The sequence below is a fragment of the Balearica regulorum genome, chromosome 9, assembly GCF_011004875.1.
Source record: "Balearica regulorum gibbericeps isolate bBalReg1 chromosome 9, bBalReg1.pri, whole genome shotgun sequence".
In the NCBI taxonomy this organism is placed as follows: Eukaryota; Metazoa; Chordata; class Aves; order Gruiformes; family Gruidae; genus Balearica; species Balearica regulorum.
In genome coordinates this window covers 15,850,805-15,872,292 of record NC_046192.1, presented here as the reverse complement: position 1 = coordinate 15,872,292, position 21,488 = coordinate 15,850,805, and the positions used below count along the sequence as shown (strand labels likewise).

The 21,488-nt window shown below is 42.2% G+C and overlaps 1 long non-coding RNA gene across 1 annotated transcript in view; it reads left to right on the top strand.

Annotated features, from left to right (window-relative positions):
* Window positions 1-389: 389 nt before the first annotated feature.
* The window catches only part of LOC142603013 (uncharacterized), a 117,257-nt gene continuing 96,158 nt past the window's right edge, over window positions 390-21,488 (top strand). Inside the window, exon 1 of the long non-coding RNA XR_012836884.1 lies at window positions 390-583. This is a non-coding gene — a long non-coding RNA (uncharacterized LOC142603013). The remainder of the gene's footprint in view (window positions 584-21,488) is intronic.

Below are 21,488 nucleotides of genomic sequence, written 5' to 3'. Positions count from 1 at the left end.
TACCATTGAAAGGCTCTAAACCCATTTTCAAACTGGCAATATCATTTAAAAGGCCTCGCAGTCCCTGGGATGACTCAAGCAAACCTCCTCCCGCCCCCCTTTCCCTGTGTCTCACATCTCACCTTGACTGCAGGTGGGTGGATGTGGCTGTGCAGGGAGGAAGGGGACAGCGGGGGATGGCCGCTGTGACAGCGAGGGGATCGCTGGCAAACGGGAGAGCTGCAGCCTCGGTGCTTCTCGTCAGCTCTCCCCAGCTAAGAGGACTGGGATCGGCTGTGGGAACCCCAGCCCCTGCACTGGGAGGGGAGGTTGGGGAAGGGAGCCGCGGGGGGGGGTCCCCTTTCGGGTGATGCCTCCTGCACTGTCAGCCGTAAGCTGCGGCTGCGTGCACTGCTCGGTGCTCGCTAACTTTCTCTCAATGAGAGCTTGTGCTTCAGTAATGAGAAAAGCAATTTCTGTACAAACCCATGAAGTGTCTTGAGGGACCGGTTATTTCGAAGCATCTCCTGGCGCTGCAAAAAGTGGGACAGTCTTCCTTTTCCTGTTAGATTTTTACTGTGAATGGATTTTGAAGACAAAAGCTGTAAGTCAGCCCTTTTTCTCTCCTGTTTAGTAGAGCTATGCTTTGTGCGAGAGTCCGGTTTGTGCAGGATCCATTCCAGTGAAGGGAACTTGGCACACGTACTGCAGTATCATCCCTGTTCTGCAGTAGACAGTGCTGTAAGAAAATGAAATTCATTGTCTGTTCCCAGCGGGAGCCTGTCCATCCATCTGCTACCTATCGTTGTCTGTCTGTCTGAGAAATTTAAACAGCCACCTTTCTCTGTGCCTCTCACATAAAGGCAGTAATAATAGTAGCCTTTGACATGTCCAGCCCTTTTCTCTCTCTCTTTTCAAAGCTTTGTTAAAAGCAGGGCTTTTCTGGTGAGGAGAAAGGAGAAAAGACAGAGACCGTGTTTGGATTGTAAGTGACACTTTTCAGGGACGAGGTTTTTCACACAGGGGAAAGCCATCCAGGGGAGCTGGTCTTCTCTCGGGGTTCAATCCCCACCTGGCCCTGTGGCTGGATGACCCCCTCTCCCCAGCTCCCACGGGTTGTCGGGGGCCTTGGGGTCTGCACCGTCCTAGGGCAGCAGAGCCCTGGTGGGTGCACAGTGTGTTTCACAGGGGGAAATGCAGGCACTGATACAGCCAGGGCTTCATCTGTGGATTTTCTGGAAAGCAAGGACCTCCATTTCAGAGTGGTGGCAGGGGAGGGGCCCTATTCCCAGCTCTGGTGTGCTCAGGGCTGCCCAATTCATGGAGTGGGCAGACAGCTATGCTTCTCACCAGCTGGTGCCTGTGTGTCACGGTCGCTTTGGGCTGCAGCTACAGCCTGTAAGGGATTGCTGCAGTAGCCTGGCTTGCAAGGGACAACCAGCAGACAGAGCCCTGATGGGAAAAGGGGTGTTCAATTGCCATCACTCATTCATGCCTGCATCTCCTTATGCCAGGACACATTGCAGGGCTGGACCTGCAATTTGACCTTATACTTCCCATGACGGGTACCGGTCTCCCACTTCCCTGCTTGCTGGTGGGGTATGGCTGGACTGAAACCGCGGTGCTGCAGTGGGGAGTACCAGGGGTGTCAGGGCATAGAAAAGAAGTGGGAGACCAGAGCTTAAAAATGGGGGAAAGCAAAGGTCTCCTTAGTATGCCCCAGTCTCCTTGGTGAATCCTCTCCCGGGAATGAATGTTTTCTTAGATCCTCATCTAAGAGGAGAGGACGATGGGGGGTGAAAAAGCACAAGTGAGGAATCAAGGCTTTCTGCTCATTGCCCTCAGCAGGGAGTCCTGCTGGACCCCAGTGCTTCTTGGTGCTATGACCTGTGTGGGGTATGAGCTTCCTAGGGAAAAAGGAGAAAGTCTCTGGGCCATGTCTCTGGAGTGACCTACTCCTGTAGGGGTTCAACCTCAGCAGTTATTCTTCATCCAAAAGCTAATTTCCTGGGTTGTTCTGACATTTTAGAAGTGGTTGCATCACTTGGAAGTGAGGCTTGTTGCTGAATTTCGTAGGCACAGTGTTGGCAGCTTGCTCTTGCTCACTGCTTGCGGGGACATGCAGAGAAGCAGGGACCGTACGGATGCCCCTGGGAGCCAACAGATGAGCCCTTCACTCAGTGTGTTGCCTAAGCTCTCTTTCTGAAACCTCAAGGACAGCACACCAGCAAGAAAACTTGCTAAAAATGTGGCATCATAGAACAGCTGCCAGCTTCATGAGGAGGCTGATGGCAGAGGAGTCCTTTGGGTTTGTCTGCTGTGGTCTCAGAGCTTAAGCCACAGAACGAGACCTAGAACTCCTGGGTTTACATCCTGTAAATGCCTGGCTCCATGTAGGCCTCATAAGAGTCATTTAATATATTTTTACCACTTAAAAATAAAATATGTGACTTATGAAAGTGGTAGAAGATCTAGGACAAATGATGATGTTGGCTAATAAATAAACAGTTCATCTAGAAAACTGAAGGTCGAAGAGGCTAGAGAGACTTGATCTGGCAGTGCAGGTATCATGTGATAAATACTGGCCAAATATTAAAAAAAAAAAAATCCTGGCCCAAAAAGTGTATTAAAACTAGAGACATTGATACAGGAGGCTTTGTGAGGTGGTTAATCCTTAGGTTTGCTAAATGGTGCTATATACAACTAAAAGATCTGGGCAGTTTGGTAGACAATTCCACTCCACTATCCAAGAACAGCATAGAATAATGCCAGTATTTTTCAGCTTCCTTTACAGAAACACATCGGTAATATACTGCACTATGGCAAAGTGACAGTCAGAATCATCAGATGGGATAAGAAATATGCTGAGCCTAGCTGATACTCTTACATCTGGGGTGGTCTTTCCCCACAGATAATTTCTCTTAGCAGTTTTTCTCTGGGGAACAACTCATCAATTAGTAGGCTTGCAGCTTGGCTCTGGCTCCAGTTTTCAAAGGGCTTCTAAGATGGGTCTGTAAAAACTGGGCTTGAGGAGTTGCACACCACAAACAGCTGTGGGCATGCACAGTATAACACCTCATAGTAGGTCAGACCATAGTGAAGTTGTACTTCTGCAGCTGGAGGCCCTCCTGGGCATTGCTTTACAACCTGGAGAAAAGCTTCATACTGAGCCAGGCTTGCAGTGAGTAAAGCTGCCTTTGGTATTTTGGAGCCAAAAGACCCCACTGGCTTTGGTGGCTCACCTTTCACTGCTCAAGTAATGTGTGACTTTCTGCAAAACTCCTTGCTTCATTTGCTGTTTACCTTTGGAAGATGCAGCTTCCTCCATGGAAAGCTGTGCTAGGTGAGATCTTGGCCAAAGCTTGAACCCTTTTTGCAAGACTCAGCCATTCTTCATGAGGTCCTTCGGACATGTTCAATTCCTAGACAATCAAATGCGTTTCAGTGGCCCTCTCCACAGCAACCAGTGAAAACGTGGATAATCTCTGTAATTGGAAACCATTGGACATTCTGTACGTGGGAGTGAATACAGATTTCACTTGGTTAAGCACTAAGACAAAAGCTTTGCAGGGATCAGTCATTTCACTGCCAAATGAAAACTGCTTGAAAAATATATTAAGGACATTTGAAGAGTTTTGGTAATAAAATAAAACATTTAATAAAGAATAATTTGCAGTTCTGTAATGTCTTTCAGCAGAGGAGATTTACCATCAGGGTGCTACCTGGATATTACAAAGAAAGGTTTACTAGAAATACAATAGATAATAAATTAAAGAGATTAAATCTCATCCCTGTGTATATGTGTTAATAAAAGATTCCCATAATACTCCTGAAATACAGGAAGTATAAAAGATAATAGCAAAGGTATGCAGTGGAAAGAAAATGTTGTGACTAATCAGTGGATTAATGCATGACCAGGGTGAACAGAGCCGTTGTGGCAGCCCACGCAAATCCCAGCAGAACTCACTGTTGTATATTAAGAATAAAACTGACCTTGATACGGAGGGCTGCAAAATGTCCGAATGCACTTCCCTGAAATATTGTGCATACAATCAATTCCATCATTAATAAATGACCCACATTTTCCATTCTGATGAACTCAACATCTACAGGGGACCCATTGACTAAGTATAGCTTCCAGAAAGAAACAGAAGAGGCAAACTGGAACTGCATTGTATCGGTACTTGTTCTCTCGATATGCACAGGGTAGAGGTAGATCCACAGCAATATTAATCTTTCTGGGGAATTTGACATCAGGACAAGTTTAGACACCTTAGTACCTGTAGATACCTAGCTCAAACATTCTGTCCAAAATAGTTGTTAAAGGATAGAAACCTCATGCTTTGGCCCCTAACAGCCTTTAACCCTGGCTTTTTCATTCCTCACATAGTAAATCAACTGGAGATTGCTCTGCTTGTTTCTGACAGCACATGCTTTCTTAGCAACCTGTTTTTATGGGCCTTTCAGGCATTTGTAAAATGCTTCTATTCTTAACAATGCAATATATAGAAGTGGGATGGCTGTCTTCCCAAATTAATCCTTGAAATCACTGCTAGGTTTTTTCTTCATTTTCTTCTATGTCCTTTTGGATAAATTTTGTCTAAAAGATGGGCATGTGCACATGTATGTACACACACATATATCAGATTCACAGATGCACATATAAAATCCCATCTGGTCAAATGCAAGTTTTAAAAAATATCAAATCTATTACTCAGAGATCATAAGAGGATTGAAATTATAAGGGTATTTTAAACATATGTTATTTTGAGTTGAACGTATGTTTGCTTCAAGCTGCTCTATGCAACCATGGAGATGAGAAAAGTACTTTAAGAAAATGAAAGTCAGAAATTTTTAAACAGGATAATTCTAGTAGCTGAGGCTGTAAGTGGCATATTAAGAAGTTTTGGAACTTATACTGACGTGGCAAATTTGACAAGGGTGAATATGAAATAGATTTGCAGAATGCAGTTGTGTGATCCTGGTCACCTGTCTGCCAGCAGTATACAAATTCCTGTATAGCTACAAGCTGGCTGTATTTCTTATGTCTCTGTTTTACTCTGTTTATTATCTCCTAGTTCTTGTGTAATGGAAGAGATGAAAGGTGTCATGTTTTCTGCTTTTGAGAGACATGTCTGCAAGGGTAATTCACTGATAAACAAACCAGGATAGCCTGGAATGAAACAGGACCAGAGCACTGATATCTCACTGATATCTCACTGGGGTCTGGCTGAAGACAGCAAGTGTTATAGCAGCCCTTTAGGAGAATGCAGATCTAGGAAACCTGGACAAATGTAGGTCACAGGACTCAGGGAGAGGGATAGGATTACAAAGCGAGGATGTCTGGGATTAATATCAGAGGCTAACAAACATTGGAAAAGCTAATCAAGCATGCAGACAGAGACTCAGATTTGGCATTTAGGGGGCGTTTGCTTCATGACTCTGACTGGTGGGAGAGGACCCTGGTGCTCTGCAGGATGCTCACATCAACCCAGAGAGTGTCCCCACTGCAGCAAGGAAACCAGAGCACAGGGATTCATGAAATGTGTTTTACCTTGAAACAGGACAATTTTTGGTGCTAGGTAATAGGGAATTGTGTTTAGAAACCTCCAAGTCTGTTACTGGTTTCTGAAGAGTTACACTCTGAAGTGCAGGAGGGTAATGGGATAGGAAAAAGTAAGCTTAAGCCACTGGTGAACTGGAGGAATCAGAGGTTGTCTTGGGCCATCTAGTCCTATTTCTGCAAAGCAGTAAGAGCAGTCTCCAGAAAACATGCCCCAGAGAACAGGCTGGGGCTGGAGAGCACATCTGTGCTTCCCAAGGAGGGGAAGGAGACCCATGCCCCTACCACCACCAAGGTTGCACCTTGGGCTCCCAGCCCGTGCCAAAGGCTCTGTGGATGATTCGGTGGCTGTGCCAGCCCCACACCGGCTCTGCTCCTTTGATGCTGCTGTTTGGAAATCTCCCACAGAGCCGGAGCGCGATGATGCTGAAAGCACCAGCTCGCTATGAATATATAAGTAGCTCAGCACATTCAATTAGCAGAAAATTTGGTTTGTCTCATTGCTGAACAACTGCAATGTGGAGAAATTTAATTTTATGGTGGCTGAGATCCTTTTGTGTGCAATGACAAACTAAGGAAACTCCAGTAGTACAGCTATCTGTCATGGAGCTATTTTACAATTCCTTCTACTATATAAATGACACAGTGAAAAATTCCCTTATTAGTTTAGATGGCAACAGTTCTCTTTCACTAACAGTAATGGACTGAAATTAGTTGTACAGTCCTTGCACTGCCTGGTCATGAAGGAAGGTCTCCCTCTTAATTAACAGCAGGTAATTTCATAAAAAGCCACATTTCCACATGTCAGGATCATCAGCCACTCTCTGGCCCCAGTTTCTAGCAGAGAGAAGGATGCAAGTTGCATCTAGTGGGGTGATTTGTTCTCCTGTCTCTGCTTCCAAGACATTGCTTGGGAGAGCTTCAGTTTTGGTGAAAGAAATATGAAGTAAAAGGCCTCAAGTGGGACAGGATGTCTAGGGAGCTGAAGATGCAGCAAAATTTTCTCACTTGTCTAGTTCAGCTGTTCTGTCTCTGGAAGGTACTTACCTTGAGCCCTGTAATTCTGGAAGAACATAAACCCTGTCACTCCAGGGCTTCAGCAAATTATGTAGTAGGTATGAAGAAAAAGCTTTCTTTCTGTGCAGCTCATTCCATTAATGTCTCCTGAAGTTTCTTCTGAAGTTATTGGTACTACCTTCCTCAACACTTATATTGCTTGTTGTTGAAGACCGGATACTGTTTTGTGGTTATCTTTTTCAATACTGTTATGGCAGGTGTGGTGCACCCAGGCAGGGGGAGCAATGAGGAGACAGGAAGATTTTCCCAGCGCTTTGTAAGTTGTTTGTGTAAGTAAGAGGTATTATCCTGGATACCAGCATCTAAAAGGAGAAATGGTTTCATTTTTCCTCCCTAGTAGCACTGTGTACAGAAAACAGCTCTGATCAGCACTAATGGGTTCTCCTTCCTGGAAACCTCACTCTAAAGATCAGGCCATGGACATCAATCCAGCCTGCAAAGTTTGGATCTAAAGTCTGCTGTTTGGGTCATAAGTTCTGGCTTTGTTTCTTATCCTCAGTGCACCAGCATCAAAGTTTGGCTTCAGACACTGTTGCAGATCTCAGCTTCCCCTGACGCAGCAGTCGTGCAGAGCTGGTGTCCATCCACAACTGGAGAAAGGGACGGAGGATCAAAGAGCTGTGCCCTGGAGGTGACATTTGCAGGAAAGGGGCAAAGACATCAGAAAAGCTCTGTGGGGAGTGTCTGTGTAGGTGGAGTTTGTTCTCACTCTGATATCCAGCATTTAGAAACACTATTCCAAAGACAGCTTGTACAGAAATACAAGTGAGAAAAACCTGCCTCAAGCTTAAACTTTTTTTTTTTTTTCCGAAAAGAGGTCAGAGGTGACTTGCTCAGAGTTGAAATGCTAAAGAGATTTTTGAGAAAAAAGGCATCTCTCACTGAGAAGATGTAATATTTGGAAGCTGAAGGCATAAATTCCTGGTTAAATGAAAAATGTAAGTTTATCAGGGAGGATAATTCAAAATTTATCTGAAGATGAGTGGAGTCTTAAGTTTTTCTCGGAAGTTTTACATGAGCTCAGTTATGAGACACTGGCTGGTCATGAGTATTCTGGGTGATTTTGCCTTTTTGTTGGGCTGCAGGTTGGGGCAGATGATCACAACAGCTACTTCTGTCCTGGGAGTCTTGTGCTGGTATTGTTTATAGTGCAACAGCTCTGTGGAGAGATCTTTGAGTCTCCATGGCTCTCGGCAGAGTACTTCTGCCAAGCAGAGAATGTACTTTAAATATGCGCTGAAGAACAATGAAGGTGTCTTGTTGGCAGTGCCTGATGTATTAGTCTTTGATAAGGGATGCAGATCCCTTAAATTATTTAGATGAAAAGGGATGTTTATTTTGTCTGAATGTCAGATCTCCTGGGTGAAAGCAGCCGATTTATTTATAAATAAGAACTGCACTTAGTGTGTCTGGAGGGAATATTGATTAAAGGAAATGTTGGAACGGAGATACGACACAGGACAGGATGGGAGATGACCGACAGATTAACATAGGTTAATTCTGAAAGGGAACAAACAACGTGTTCCAAATAATGAACAGGGATGGAGGAAACCCGAGAAAGCTTTCAGAGCTGTTAGATGTCATTTGTAGCCCAGACACGTTGGCTTTTCCTTCAGACATGTGACAACCTTGAGCGATGAATGGGGAAGCCCCAGAGTTGTGAGGGTTCTTTGAGAAGGAGCCATGAGAACCACCCCAAGACAGGCTTGAGTGCTCACGGGAGGACCTGTTCTTGGGAAGCAAGATGTGGTTAAGTGTGGGGTTAGGCTGTGAGGGAATGCAGGAGAGAGGAAAATGTGGGGATGCAGAATATATACCACGATATTTTGAAGCAACTGGGCCAGTATATGAATCTAACTTTCATGACCCCATTAACTGTAGGCTCTGAGGACCTCAAAAGTCATCCTGTGCTTATCCTTCCCACACCTTCCTGGAGAGGCTGGTGTCATCTTGGGGACTTGGGTGGGGAGCTGTGGCACAGGAAGGATAAGTGGCTTGCTCCATGTCATCCAGCTGATGGTTTTCTGAGCTGTGAGTTAGAACCTAGGTAATCCAACCAGAAGGTGATACTATTGAGTTTTGAGAAATGGGAATTTCTGCTAGTTTCAGGTGTGCTTTTTGGACCTTTTGGACATCACTAGTTTATTACTTTTCTCCTGTCAGGCTCATCTGGCTCATCACTGACAAGCAGGGTAGGATAACAGGCTTATTTGCTTGCTGTCTCTCTTTCTTTCTCTCTTTCTTTCTCTCTGTCTTTCTCTGTCTTTCTTTCTTTCTCGCTGTCTCTCTTTCTCTCTTTCTCTCTTTCTCTCTTTCTCTCTTTCTCTTTCTTTCTCTCTTTCTCTCTCTCATATGTCATGGCCTCTGAAATTTTAGATCTCTAAGGAAATCTTTATTTTCAAGCAACCATAGAGATGGTCAAGATCAGCACCTTTTAAATAGTTGAAATTTGAAATTTTCAGTAGAGAAGGGACATTTTTCTTCTGGAATTTCCCATTTTGTTGCCTTTTGAGCCAGTTCTAGGCATTCCTAAATTTCCACTGCACGGACATCACATTTGTAAAAATATTCCTATGTGATATTCTTTCATGGAAATAACCTTTTCCTCTCTGAGGACTCCATACAATGATGTACGCAGGTGCCAAGGAAATCCTGATCCTTCAGTTTCCTGTAGGAATAACTGCAAGGCTGAGACATTAAAGTCTGTTAATTGGCACACGTTTGATCTCTGTTGCCTTTTCCATGGATTTGTGGTCCTGAAGTTTTTTATGACCCTGTGCATCATTTATACAGTTTTACAGTGAGAATGTAATTTACTGAGCTTACTTCTTCTGCAGAGCACCACCTGTTCCTGCATGCCAGGAGAGAGTAATCTTTATGTGAATTACTTTGGAGGTTTTCAAGCTGTGGTCCATGGAACCCTGTCGATCTAAGGATTAGGTTTTTCAAGCCCATGGAAAATAACTTGGAAAAAGAAAAGCATCCCATCTGTAGACTGAAATTTGTGACCCCAGGGGGCCACATTTCCATCTGAACATTTTTAGGAGTTCACAGATGTAAAGGATTTGGAAACTTCTCATGCAGAGTGATCAAAATGGAAGTTTAGAAAAGCTGGTTTAGAATTGCAGGAGACTTGTTAGAAAACCTGTAAACCCCAAGCTCTGAAAAGTTCTGGTTTACATGTTTGGTAGAGCCAGGATGCCTCTTGTGTACTGGTGGCTTAATGAATAAAAGTAAGTGTAGAAGTAGTTATATTTTTCTCCTAAAAATGCTCCCCTGAAATCTTTTCAAGAAATTAAAAAATTCTTGATGAACATGAATGGTGGATGAAAGAGCTTCTGAGAGTAAGGCCTGATTGCCCAGAATTTGTAGTCAATTTTAAATACCTTCCATTAAAGAACCAAACAATTGGCCTCAAAGAAAGAAAACTGGCAACACTTTGTTCACTTTGTTGTTGCTGGGAATCAGTTACTCAACTGGGTTACTGGTTGTAGTGAAGACGCTACTGTAAGTGAAGTGAGATGGGAGATTCCTGATCCATATTTAAGGGAATGGATCTTAAAAATAAAATAAAATAAAATAAAATAAAATAAAATAAAATAAAATAAAATAAAATAAATAATAATAATAATAATAATAATAATAATAATAATAATAATAGCAGAGCTGAAAGAGTCTTCCAGACTCTTTCACTTCCCAGAACAGCAGCTCCTGAGGTAGGCCATGTCACCAGTGTCCATGCACGATGGAGAAAGTATATCTAGGTATGCTGTCATGCTTATCTATGATGTGGGGTGAACTCAGAAAACCTGAAATATAATTACTGTGTTTTCATCTGGAGCATCTTTGTGATGGAATATAGACATTTGCTGTCCTGTGGAACAGTACATTGCACACAGTGATACCTTCAGTGATTAACATGTAAGACGTAATGTGTGTATGCGCATAATCAACCTGCATTTGTGAATAGACACTCATATTCTGATCTTTGGATTCTGATTTTTCATATATATTAGCATAAATCTTCAGTAACTCATTCAAGAGATCTAATTCTGATCTTAGTGACCAAGTATGGATTTACTCTACAGATGGTTATGAAGTTACTTTGTTTTTATATCATTTTGACAGAAGAATCAATTATAGTGAAATTGCTTTGTGTGTGTTTCCTGTTATCTGCAGGGCATATATTCAGTGAGTAATATCATATTCAAACCAGGTGGGATACCAGAAGCAGACAAGCATATTTCTAAACAGGATAAATGAGCCCTGGTGAAGCACTGAACTAACATTACATTCCTGCTTATATCCAGCTAATTCACTGCATCATACAATATATCTGGGTGTACGATGAGATTTTTGAAGACATACATAGAAGCAATTCAAGAGGTAATATACATGAATTTTCAGCAGAGTCTGGGTGCTTAACTGATATTAAGATCTTTGAAAATTGCCTTTGATATTCTGAACAAAAAGTTAAAGAGAGTATTTTTACTTTTGATTAAAAATTGACTGAGTAGGTGTAAAGATATATTGCCATTAGCTGAAGGGGAAACATTTGCCAACAAAGCCTACAAAGTCTTCCTTTGGTTTTTATTTGTTATTCATCTTAAAGGTTGCAAGAATAGATGGAGAGAGGACAAATGTGTCACACCATTATCTGAAGTTAATCAGATTGCCCTATTCTCCTCACCTTGGGGAAAGCCTCTGAGCCAGCCACGCCAGGAAGGGACCTGGGACCTTTGCTCTTCTATTTCTGAGCGCCTGTAACATGGTGCTTAAACGCCTGCTTCACTCGGTGAAAACCAGCTTGATGAAAATGGTGGGGGGAAAGGCAGAGGATGGAATACAGATTTCCTTATTTTGTGCTTCTGAGCTGGAAGCTTTGCATTACCCCACAAATCAGCCAGACAAGCTATTGGATTTGTGACTTCCAGGGAGACCGAGGGGAGCTGTCAGCTGATTTGGAATATCATTAAAAGGGGATTGGGTTGTGGTGTCACATTTGGGCAAAGGAGGATAACCTTGGGAGAATCACATTGAAGCAGATGGGGTCGGTGTGGCTCGTGTGAGGACAGCAAGAGTCCAGGCTGTCAAAGGAGTCACAACAAACTGACAGTTTGGCACTGACCTACACAACTGAGAAGGGTTCAAGACCCTCTGATGTGAGACAGTATGTGCTCCTCAGAAGGTGTCATCTCAATGATGATCTAAATCCTGAGGCAAGCAGGTTTATGCTTTCTAAAATGCTTATTTCACAGCAACCATTAGAAAAATTCTTATGATTAAAAACTTCCATCCTTTCTTTGGATTTTACTTTGTTCTTGGACTTCACATCAGTCATGGCACCTATGAAAACTGACTCATCCTCCTCTATAAAAATATGCCAGAATGTATGCTTTGGACCCTCTCCATCTGGCTTTGACCCTTGAGCCAGGGCCATACTGGTTTTCTGTATCTCTCTCCCAACATCTGAATTATACTTGCAAATACACCATTTTCCCAGCATGGAAATTTTCCATACAGACAATGTGTCACCATCCTCTCTGGTGCCTACATGGTGAGATGAACACCTCCCTCTTTGGGAACACTGGGTTTGTAGTCTTAGTTCCCACGTGCAACTTGAAAATCCAACAAGGAGTCAAAGTCTTAGCAATTATTTTCCTACTCACAACCACTTTATTCTTAGAAAGCACCAAGGGAGTTATAAAAGTGTGTGTGAGGGAAATAACCAGTCTTGAACACATTCTTTCACCACTATCAAATGGTTTTCAAAGCTCTTTCTTGCTCTGATTCTGCCATGTGCTTGCGGATACAACATTTCAGCTTCCTCCTTGTTTGTGTGGGAGTCTGGGTGGCTGAGAGGCAAGTGGCTTTGTTACGAGTCCATCTCAGCACCTCAAGCCTGCAACACCCAGAATAAATGGATGGTACCTGACATAGTAGATGAAAAGTACCAGCTAGTACCTGGTGACCATGTTTGCCAGTCTAGCATTATCAATTAAGGACATGAAAAAAAATCACATATATCAAAATATGTCAGCCAAATGGACATAGGTATGCTGACAGGAGGGAGATTCCACCAGCTGTCATGCAGGGAACTGGTTTAATTAATCAGTGGTGTGGCATTCCTGCCCAGCTTTAGGATCAATAGCACTGTGAAGATGAGGGCTGCTTTAACCTCCAACAGAGGTCAGCCCAGGACAGGACTGATACACCCTGTAGAAGCAGTGAAATGGGGGTTTCTCCATGTTTTACTGGATCACATTGGTGTTTGGGGTAAGAACAATGCCTTTTTCTCCTGAGATCTAAATCCAGTCCTTGCATCTAGTACTAAATTAATATTTTAATACCTTTTGTTGTTGTTGTTGTTGTTTTTAGAAATGCATGGTGTAAAGGCGAGGAATTTCATCCTAGCTGCTCCTTACTGCAGAAAAATAGGTTAGCGATCTCTGGAGAGGTCCTTACTTGTCTCTTCTACTCTTGACCAACCACTTCTCTTTTCTACTGAACGTGGTTCAGTTCAGTTCTCATCTGCTGAGTGATTTTTGTGATCTGAAGGAAGGGAATAGGCACTGAATACAGCAGAAGTAGGGAAGTGCAAAATGTGGCCTCTGGTCCCAAACCCTTCTCCCTTCCTGATGAGAGAAGGTGTACTGCTTGAACAAGCAGAGCCATGAAGATCTGGTTCTTTAAAAATGCCTTAAAAGCCTTGTTGGAGCGGTGGCTCTCTGCAGGCAAATGCTGGTATCAGTTCCCTTGAGGATGTTTTATTTCTTTCATTTGGCACCTTCTGATTTCAAAACCATCCTGTTTATTTTTAAATAAAGAAAATCCCAGAGAAAAGGCATAGGACTGGAAAGCAGCTATTCTGCAGACCCTAGAATGTGACTTCACTTGTTTTTCTGGGGTTTTGGGGGGGTTTTGTTTGGTTTGTTTTTTTGTTTGTTTGTTGGGGGTTTTTTTCTCTTTTGGGGGTGAAAAGTCTATACCAGGAGGGGTAAGAAGAACTAAATTAGAAGCTACATTTAGTGATGGTGATACTGGCCATTTTAAAATAAGATACAAGAGTAAAAAAAAAAAAAAAACAACTGGCAGAGAAACTCAGGAAGGTTTGAGGGAGGAGGTCAAGGCTTACTGAAAGCGGTAGCTGGTGGGGAAAGCAAAGGACTAAAGCAGAGTGAGGCAATGAGGACAGGCAGCAAATAACACGGCACCATTCCTCCAATCCCACTGCTGGCATCCTCAGCACTGCACCCTGGGCTAACTCACCGCTCCTCTGGAAATCCAGGGAGCAGCAGGACTGTGGATATCCATCCCTAGGGAGATACAGCAAATACCTCACAGCCAGAAGCAGCAGTATGTCAGGACAGGATGTGAAGATTAGAGTATTCAAATGAATATCAGAAACTGGAATGTTTTAAATAAAGTCAGATGTTTATGGCTAAATTAAGAGCCTCTCATTAATCCTCTAGGCTGGGACAATGCCAGAGTAGAAAAACTTAATGGTTCCCTCTAAAAATATCCTATCCAAAAACAATTAGGAGGCTATTAGTAGGTATAGACAACAATAAATAATTAAGACTGTTGATTTTAATGCTTCAGAATTGACAGCCAGAAATGGAGTGTTTGCAAGCTGAGTGAACTGATATCTTTAAAAGAAAAGACATACATATCCCCTGTGCAGATTAATTCTAGGCTATTTGCATATTTTTCCTTGAAAAGTAATCTGAACAGAGTCAAATTTGATGCTTATTTCAAAATCTTCTGAGGAAAAAGAGGGAGCAGAAAGTGGCTGCTGCTGCTACCTTTCACAAGTACCAGTACCCCCAGAGCACTCTGCAGACCACACGCTCACAAATCTTTTGGCAGATAATGAAGAAGCACTATGCAGCAGTGAAATGAGCAGATGTCTGTAGTACTGAGGAATTACATGAAGTTTAGATAAGGTGTCAAGAATAACTTCACTCACTGTCTTGCAGACTGTAATTTTAGGCGAGTGCAGCATAATTACTGGACAAATGTTGCAAACGAAAAATGTCTATTATCATTCTTTAATTTAAAAATGCAATTACTGTAGCAATTCTTATGAACCTTTCATGCTCATATTCTGCTTTACTGGCAATAAAGTTTTACTGACATAAAACTCTGAGTAAAGTAAATTTTAGAGTCACACATACTACTAAACTGAAATTAAAATTTCCATGAGGATAATTGTCATTCTCTTTCCCTGAGACACAAAACCATATTGTAAGCAGTTCTGTCTAGTTGCTACAAAGCAGTATACCAGAGTCTCACGGATTTTAAACCTCATGGTTACCTGCTTGCAAGTCAACCATAAACCGCATATCAAGAAAATATTTTAGAGGATTCAGTGAATAGAATTGAATAGTAAATATATATGAAACAATCAATATCAGATCACAAATAACCCTTGAGAAAGAAAAGTAGCAAAAGTCATGCTATAAACTCATTATTGCAAGTTATTTATTCAGCTCATGAATGATTAATGTGGCTGGAATTTGGCCAAGACATGATAGATTTATTTGTTTATTAGAAGACTTGCAATGATGATTACGGCTTTGACACTGGAGTAACTTGGTCCTCTTAAGTAACTGCTGCTTTATCAAACTTAATCTTCGGTATTTTCAATGGCATAACAATAATACAAAAAATGTACAAAGCAAGCGATGCATTGCATCCAGGAGGTTAGAAGGATAAAACCTCTTTCCTTTGCAAAAGTGCCAGTAAGCCCTTATTGACCACTAATCCCAAAGAAGCTGACTATGATCTCTTTTTCCCATTTACTTCCATACTCACAGAGTTCAGTTGATATTTAGGGAAGGACACGTGAAGTATGGTGTTAGAAATGAGCAATGTATGCAAATCTGGTTCAACAAGGTAATATCCCTGGCAAAGCCCTATGTTGTTGTCTCACAAATGATCCAAAATTAAAGACAATTCTGAGAGAAAAATCCTCATAACTGGATGGGGTTTTTTCCTTTGTGTTTGAGGAAAAGAAGATACAAAAGTTGACCAGCTGAGTTTTTGTGACTTCCCCGCCCCCCCCCGCCCATGAATGGACATAGGTTTCCATTCTGTCAGAAGGGATATCCTACATCAGAGAGGAAAAGCTTAACTGGATTGTCTGACCTGTCCTGGTTTTTCTAGTGATTCTCGGGGAAAATTGGCATCTGTGAAGCCACTACACTGGGGTATCCCAGTGGCAGGGCCCCCTCAATCCAGGACCAGGAGTGGCAAAGCCCAATCCTTGCCTGGATTCTAGGATCCAAATGCTTGCTTTTCTTTTCACTGAAAAACAAGGTATATTATCTATTTAGTTCAGATCCCTAAGTTTAAATATCTAAATTTAAGTCAATCTAGCAGTAGACTTGTTCCCAACCAGAAACAGGGGATGAAAGGGTTGCCTTTCTTTTTCAGGAAAACTTCAATGAGAGAAAAATAATTGACTATAAAAGCTGCCAAAATGATTTGAAATGATGCAATTTCAAATCTGTTGAGCAATTCCTTTCTGAAAGACTGAGTAGGTCAGAATTACAGATGTGGGAATATCTGCTCTCATTAAAGTCCTCCCTATTCTTCAAGACCCTGCATATGCACAATTATATATTCAATTTGCAATTGAATTTAATTTACATGCTTAACGGTCCAGAAACACAAGAACACAGTTATAGGCGAATAGAAAGTTTGGCAACATTCACAAAATAAAGAATGGTTAATCAATCAGATGCCTAGGTTATAAGAAAAGGGAAAGAAAATAAAGATGGGCAGTGAGTCTTGATTCAGAAGCAGAGTATAGACCACTCTGAGAGTAAATAATCAGCCAAAAGGATAAGAGAGTCCAAGTAATGTCTGAAAAGCAACGTGCGATTCAAACCTTATATCTACTGCAGGTTTTCAGTATAACAATGACTCTCAACCCTGCTGTGCCTCAGTTGTCCAATTTGAAACTGAAATAATTATAATTTTTGTTTATCATATCTGTTTCAAGTCTTCTTTCAAGAATTTTATAATTTGGCTGGTGACTTTGAACCATAATGCAGATATGGTTCATGTAACTTTACCTAAAGCCTGGCACAAATCTGTTGTTTTCTGGCTAATTTTGCAATGATGCAAAGCATTTAGAAGTTTAGCAGTCTGTCCTGTAGAAACACAGTGATAATACATTGCATGAGCCATGAGTCTGGAAGGATCTGGACTGTAAAGGAAGACACTGAGTAGGTTCAAATCGAGCAGTCAGGGAGTGAGGAGTCATAGCAACACCTTCTAAATGAGGACTGCAGCAAGGACACATCCAAAGAGCAGATCAGCACATGCAGGGTGGGTAACCCAAGCTGATTTTTATTTGCTTAAGGAAGTTCCAGAAATAAACATAAGCAAGGAAGAATAATTTTGGCTGGAGATCTGAGTTGTTTACTAGATGGCTATGGATGGTGTGTGAGAATATAGTATTGCCGCTCATTGCAAGAGTACTTTTTCTTTAATTTTCCACTTGACTAAGGGAGAATTTAAGCTTTTGTTTATTCTGTAGCCTTCAAGATTGGGGAGAGAATTTTTTAAAAGAGAGTTCTAAAGTCTAAAAAGCCAGGAAAAAATTACAATGACCTAAGTGTTCACCGTTGTGGCAGTTTCATAATTTTTCAACCAAACTTCATGTACACTAAAGCATACATTTGGGATATTTTGGGGTAGACAACCTTTGCAAGAGCTGAAGTAAATCTTTGTAGTACAAAAGTTCATTTCAGCTTCAGTCCAGCAATCTGTGAATCACTAGTGGCTTCACTAGAACCATCAACTCACCCAAGAGACCTTGTTCAGACTCTGATCAGAAACTGAGGATGGGATGGTAAATCCTCTAGGAGTGATCCCTGAAGGACAATGCCGAGACACAGGAAGAGCAGAGTAAGAGGGACTTGCACTTTATTGCTGCCTTCATGCGCTAAATCTGACTTTCCTCTCACTTATTGATTTTAGAAAATGAAGTCCTGATATACTCCAGACTAAGTGAGAAGAATAAAAAAAGGATTTCTTACAGCTAGGGAACGGCTGTGCTGTAATTTTAGGAATACTGTAAGTGTTTGATGGGCAGCATAAAGTTACTTTTTACTGCATCCATCATCAGAGTTTCTTGTGCAGATTAATTGCCTTTGCTTAATAAGGGAGAGGGGAAGAAAGCAACAGGAAGGATCCAGACACCAAACATAATTTTGTTGAAAACAAGTTGCAAGATTTATTCCAATAACTCTGAGTACTAATAGATAATAGGCTATAAACAATGTAAGACACTGCCTTGGTCTGAAGAAATATTTTCCTACTGCTTTTGACAGCAGCACCTCTGTGTACTTACACTGAGACTGCCTACCCCAGCCCTCAGTACTCTGTACTCTCGCAGTTCATCTGGGGCTTACTCCAGTTACATCTCCATGATGCATGAGTAGAGACAAGCTTGAATTTGCCTTCATTCCCTACCTTTCATCCACGCTGGCATTTCCCCCAAAGTGCCTTTGCTACACGCAGGACTTTTATGAAAAGCCGTTGGGGGTGGGCAGCATGGGAACAGGACAAGAGGACATGGGAGCGTGGCTGAGCTCACCAGGCTCTCTGAGATACTCCTGGAGGATGAATACTGTAGGTGAAGCATATTCAGGCAAGATAGTGATCAGGACAGTCATGCCGCCCTTAGGGACAAGGTATAGGTTGAGCCAATGTCTTCCACCCATGTTCACATTTCCCTACTTGCAAGCTAGTTATCTGGCTCCAAACCTGAGTCAGGATGCTGGGCCGTTACGGAAACTTCAGAGGAGGTTGCTGGAGTTCAGGCTCAAGTGACAGCTGGGTCACAAGGTAGCACGAAAACTCCTTGGGGGCAGCATGATCAAAAAAACTAAGAAGGTTTTAAGGAGACTCTCCCAAAACAAGAAAGGTTCAGAAATTATCTGTGTGGGGAAATGTGGGCTGTACCAGACCTTAAAAGTTTCAAAGAGACCATGAGGAGCTTGGTTGTGTCAGGACTCCTACTGAGAAATTGTTTGATATCCAGTGAACAAAGTGTGTTAGTATCCTGTATGCTCGTTGTTGGATCTCTTTTGCCCTGAAATACTTTGAATTTATAAGAGCTTTCTGGTCACTGAGCAGCATTCTCACTGCATCCAGAAACAACAGACATGTCTGGATGCAGCTCCTGGTGAGGTACCCCAGGCTTAAACAGTTCAGAGACAGAAAATTGTGAGATCCCATCCTCAACCTAGAAATTATACTGAAAGAAGAAACGTACTTAGCAATGTGATTGAGTCTACACAGCGAACAGCTTCATGAAGCAGCCAGTCATCTTACTTAAAAGTGACAGCTACATTTACCTCATTTAAAATAAATTTTTTGGGTTGAGGCACATTGTTGGTCATTACATCTACAAGAACAAGTGCAAATAACATGCAAGCTCCCTTTCTTCAAGCCTCAAGTGATTTGTTGTTCTAGGTTGTTTTTAATGAGGTTGCTTAACTTTCCCTTTATTGTAATGTTTTATTCTCCTCTTTTTCTGTATCCTCTCATTCCAGGGGAGCAAGAAGGTAAAGGGAGCCAAAGGGAGAGATTTCAACAAGATCACATCTGTTAGTGGGAGAAACATTACTGGAATATTGGCTTGTCATTTGCTAGATGGTGCTAATGAAAACATTATGCAAGAGAGGCTCGCTGCAGACGCAAACAGATGTTTCAGTGCCAAAGTAAAAATGCTGGGAACAATTTTAGCTGTAATTAACATAGTCCACATTATAACAAATTTGTACCTTTAAGAGATTCTTGAAGCATTAACCTTGAATTATATGATTGCTTTATGATAGGTGGAGCATTGTGGAAATTTACTCTAGGAAGGGTGAAGACACCGCACTTTGCTTGTCTTCAGAGGGGCTCCTGTAACTGTTCAGGGCAATCGCTCCTTTTTAGCCATGGCCCCACTGCATGTTTGAAAACCAAGTTCCTTCCTTGCCTTCCCAGCTCCAAGATCACTTCAATCCCTACCTTTCTGCAGTAACGCTATCACTGAGGAGAGATTCCTTCCTGCTTCCACCTGGTGATCAGCTCCAGCCCTGAAGCCTTGGGATTTGATAGCCCTGCCTAGCAGTAGTGGCCGTTTTCTAGGATATCTCGTGTATCATGAGGGATGAGTAATGCCGTTTAGAGGTTTGTGCTGAGAATGAAGACATTGAGAAATGAGTCCTTTGCCACAAATCACTCTTCCCCCCGAGAATGATGGTGACTGCGCTGTGTCTGAGCCCCGTGGTGTGAGTATGGCTGTCCTCCTATGTCCAGAGTGCACCAGCCTCATTAATGTCAGCGAGAGATGCTCACATTAATAATCCCAAATGATGTACTCACTGTGCCAAAGCAAAAGGGATGTTCTTTTGTGCTAGGAAACAGCAGCCGTGTGAGTTATTGTTGTGGAGGGTATATCCTTGTCAGCCTTAATGGTAATTTATGTTCCTGGGTCAGGCATTTACAGGAAGTCACTGTCGGTAGGAGATGAATCAGCAGAAGCTGCATTTTGGAAAGTAACCTCCGGAGCAGGTCTGGAAACCAGCGTCCCTCAGGCTGTTATGCCTCCTGATGGGCTCAGAAGGATGCTCTGACATCCACTTGTGACGATGGGGCAAAACTGTCCCTCTAGTTTGTATGTCCAGGGCTGGGAGATTTCTGCTTGCCCCAGGTCTGTGCAAACCCGTGCTGATGGGAGTGCCGACAGCGCCGAGCAGTGCAGGTGGGGAACCAGGCACAGTGGGTGTATCTGCAGCATAACTTATCTGTGGGACTGTTCATTTTGGCCAAACAGGGGCAAAACTGTAGAAAAATACTGAGTCGAAATGAAAAAGCACTCCCATCCTCAGCCGAGTGTAGGTATGTCAGCAGCACAATATTTGGGAGCAGTTCAAGCCCTGACCGCAGAGCACTCCCAGGGCGCTGCGTTACATGGGGCAATGCTGAGGCCACGGCATCATGAGCACAGCTGCTTTCTGCTTAAGAACATTGTTCATTTCTCTCCTACTAAATCGGAAACTGCTTTCCTTCCTGATGTAATAAAAGCCTGAGCATTATTGCAGGAATTGAAAACTTCTCTCCTTTTGTATTGAAAAGCGGAGCATAAAATGCAAATGGTATGACAGTGAGTATCCAGCCAGCTGGAGAAAGCAAAAGGGCCTGTGCAATACATACAACCTCACTCTGTGTTGGCGTGGCTACTAATTTGGACTAGGTTTGTAGACTATTCTCCAATTTCTTTATGAGGATATATAATCTCTGATGATGACTGTCACTTTTTCTTTCTTAGGTAGGACTTTTTTCTTCATGTCAGCAGAACATCATCAAAACATTATCTTAAGTTATTGCCAGACATTTATCATGCACCTAAATCACTCACAAAACCCCAATATGAAGCTAATTTATCAATTGACCAAACAAATTCCAGTAACTGTACATCAATGGGAAAGGATTATTTGCAAATTCAGCACTGGAATAATGTTTTTTCTTTTTTTCTGGCCTTACAGACAAGGAGATCTTGTTAAAATGCTTTATTGACTGATGGTATACCTCACTTGGTTCACTCTGCCCCATTTTAATGATAATGGCTGGTATTTGCTTCCCAACATTAATGGGACAGATCCTGCTTCGCAGTGGTGTAAATCCAGAACAATTCCACTGCAGAGTTCCTTCACAACAATACTTCTGTATTGTGGAGGAAAAATCAGCCAAAATTTCTTGTATTACAGAAAAAGGTAGAGAGGCAGAAGGACAACTGAATTAAAAATCCTGGTACAGTGGAAAAGTTATGTGAGATATCTGTAACTAGTAAATGTTAGGA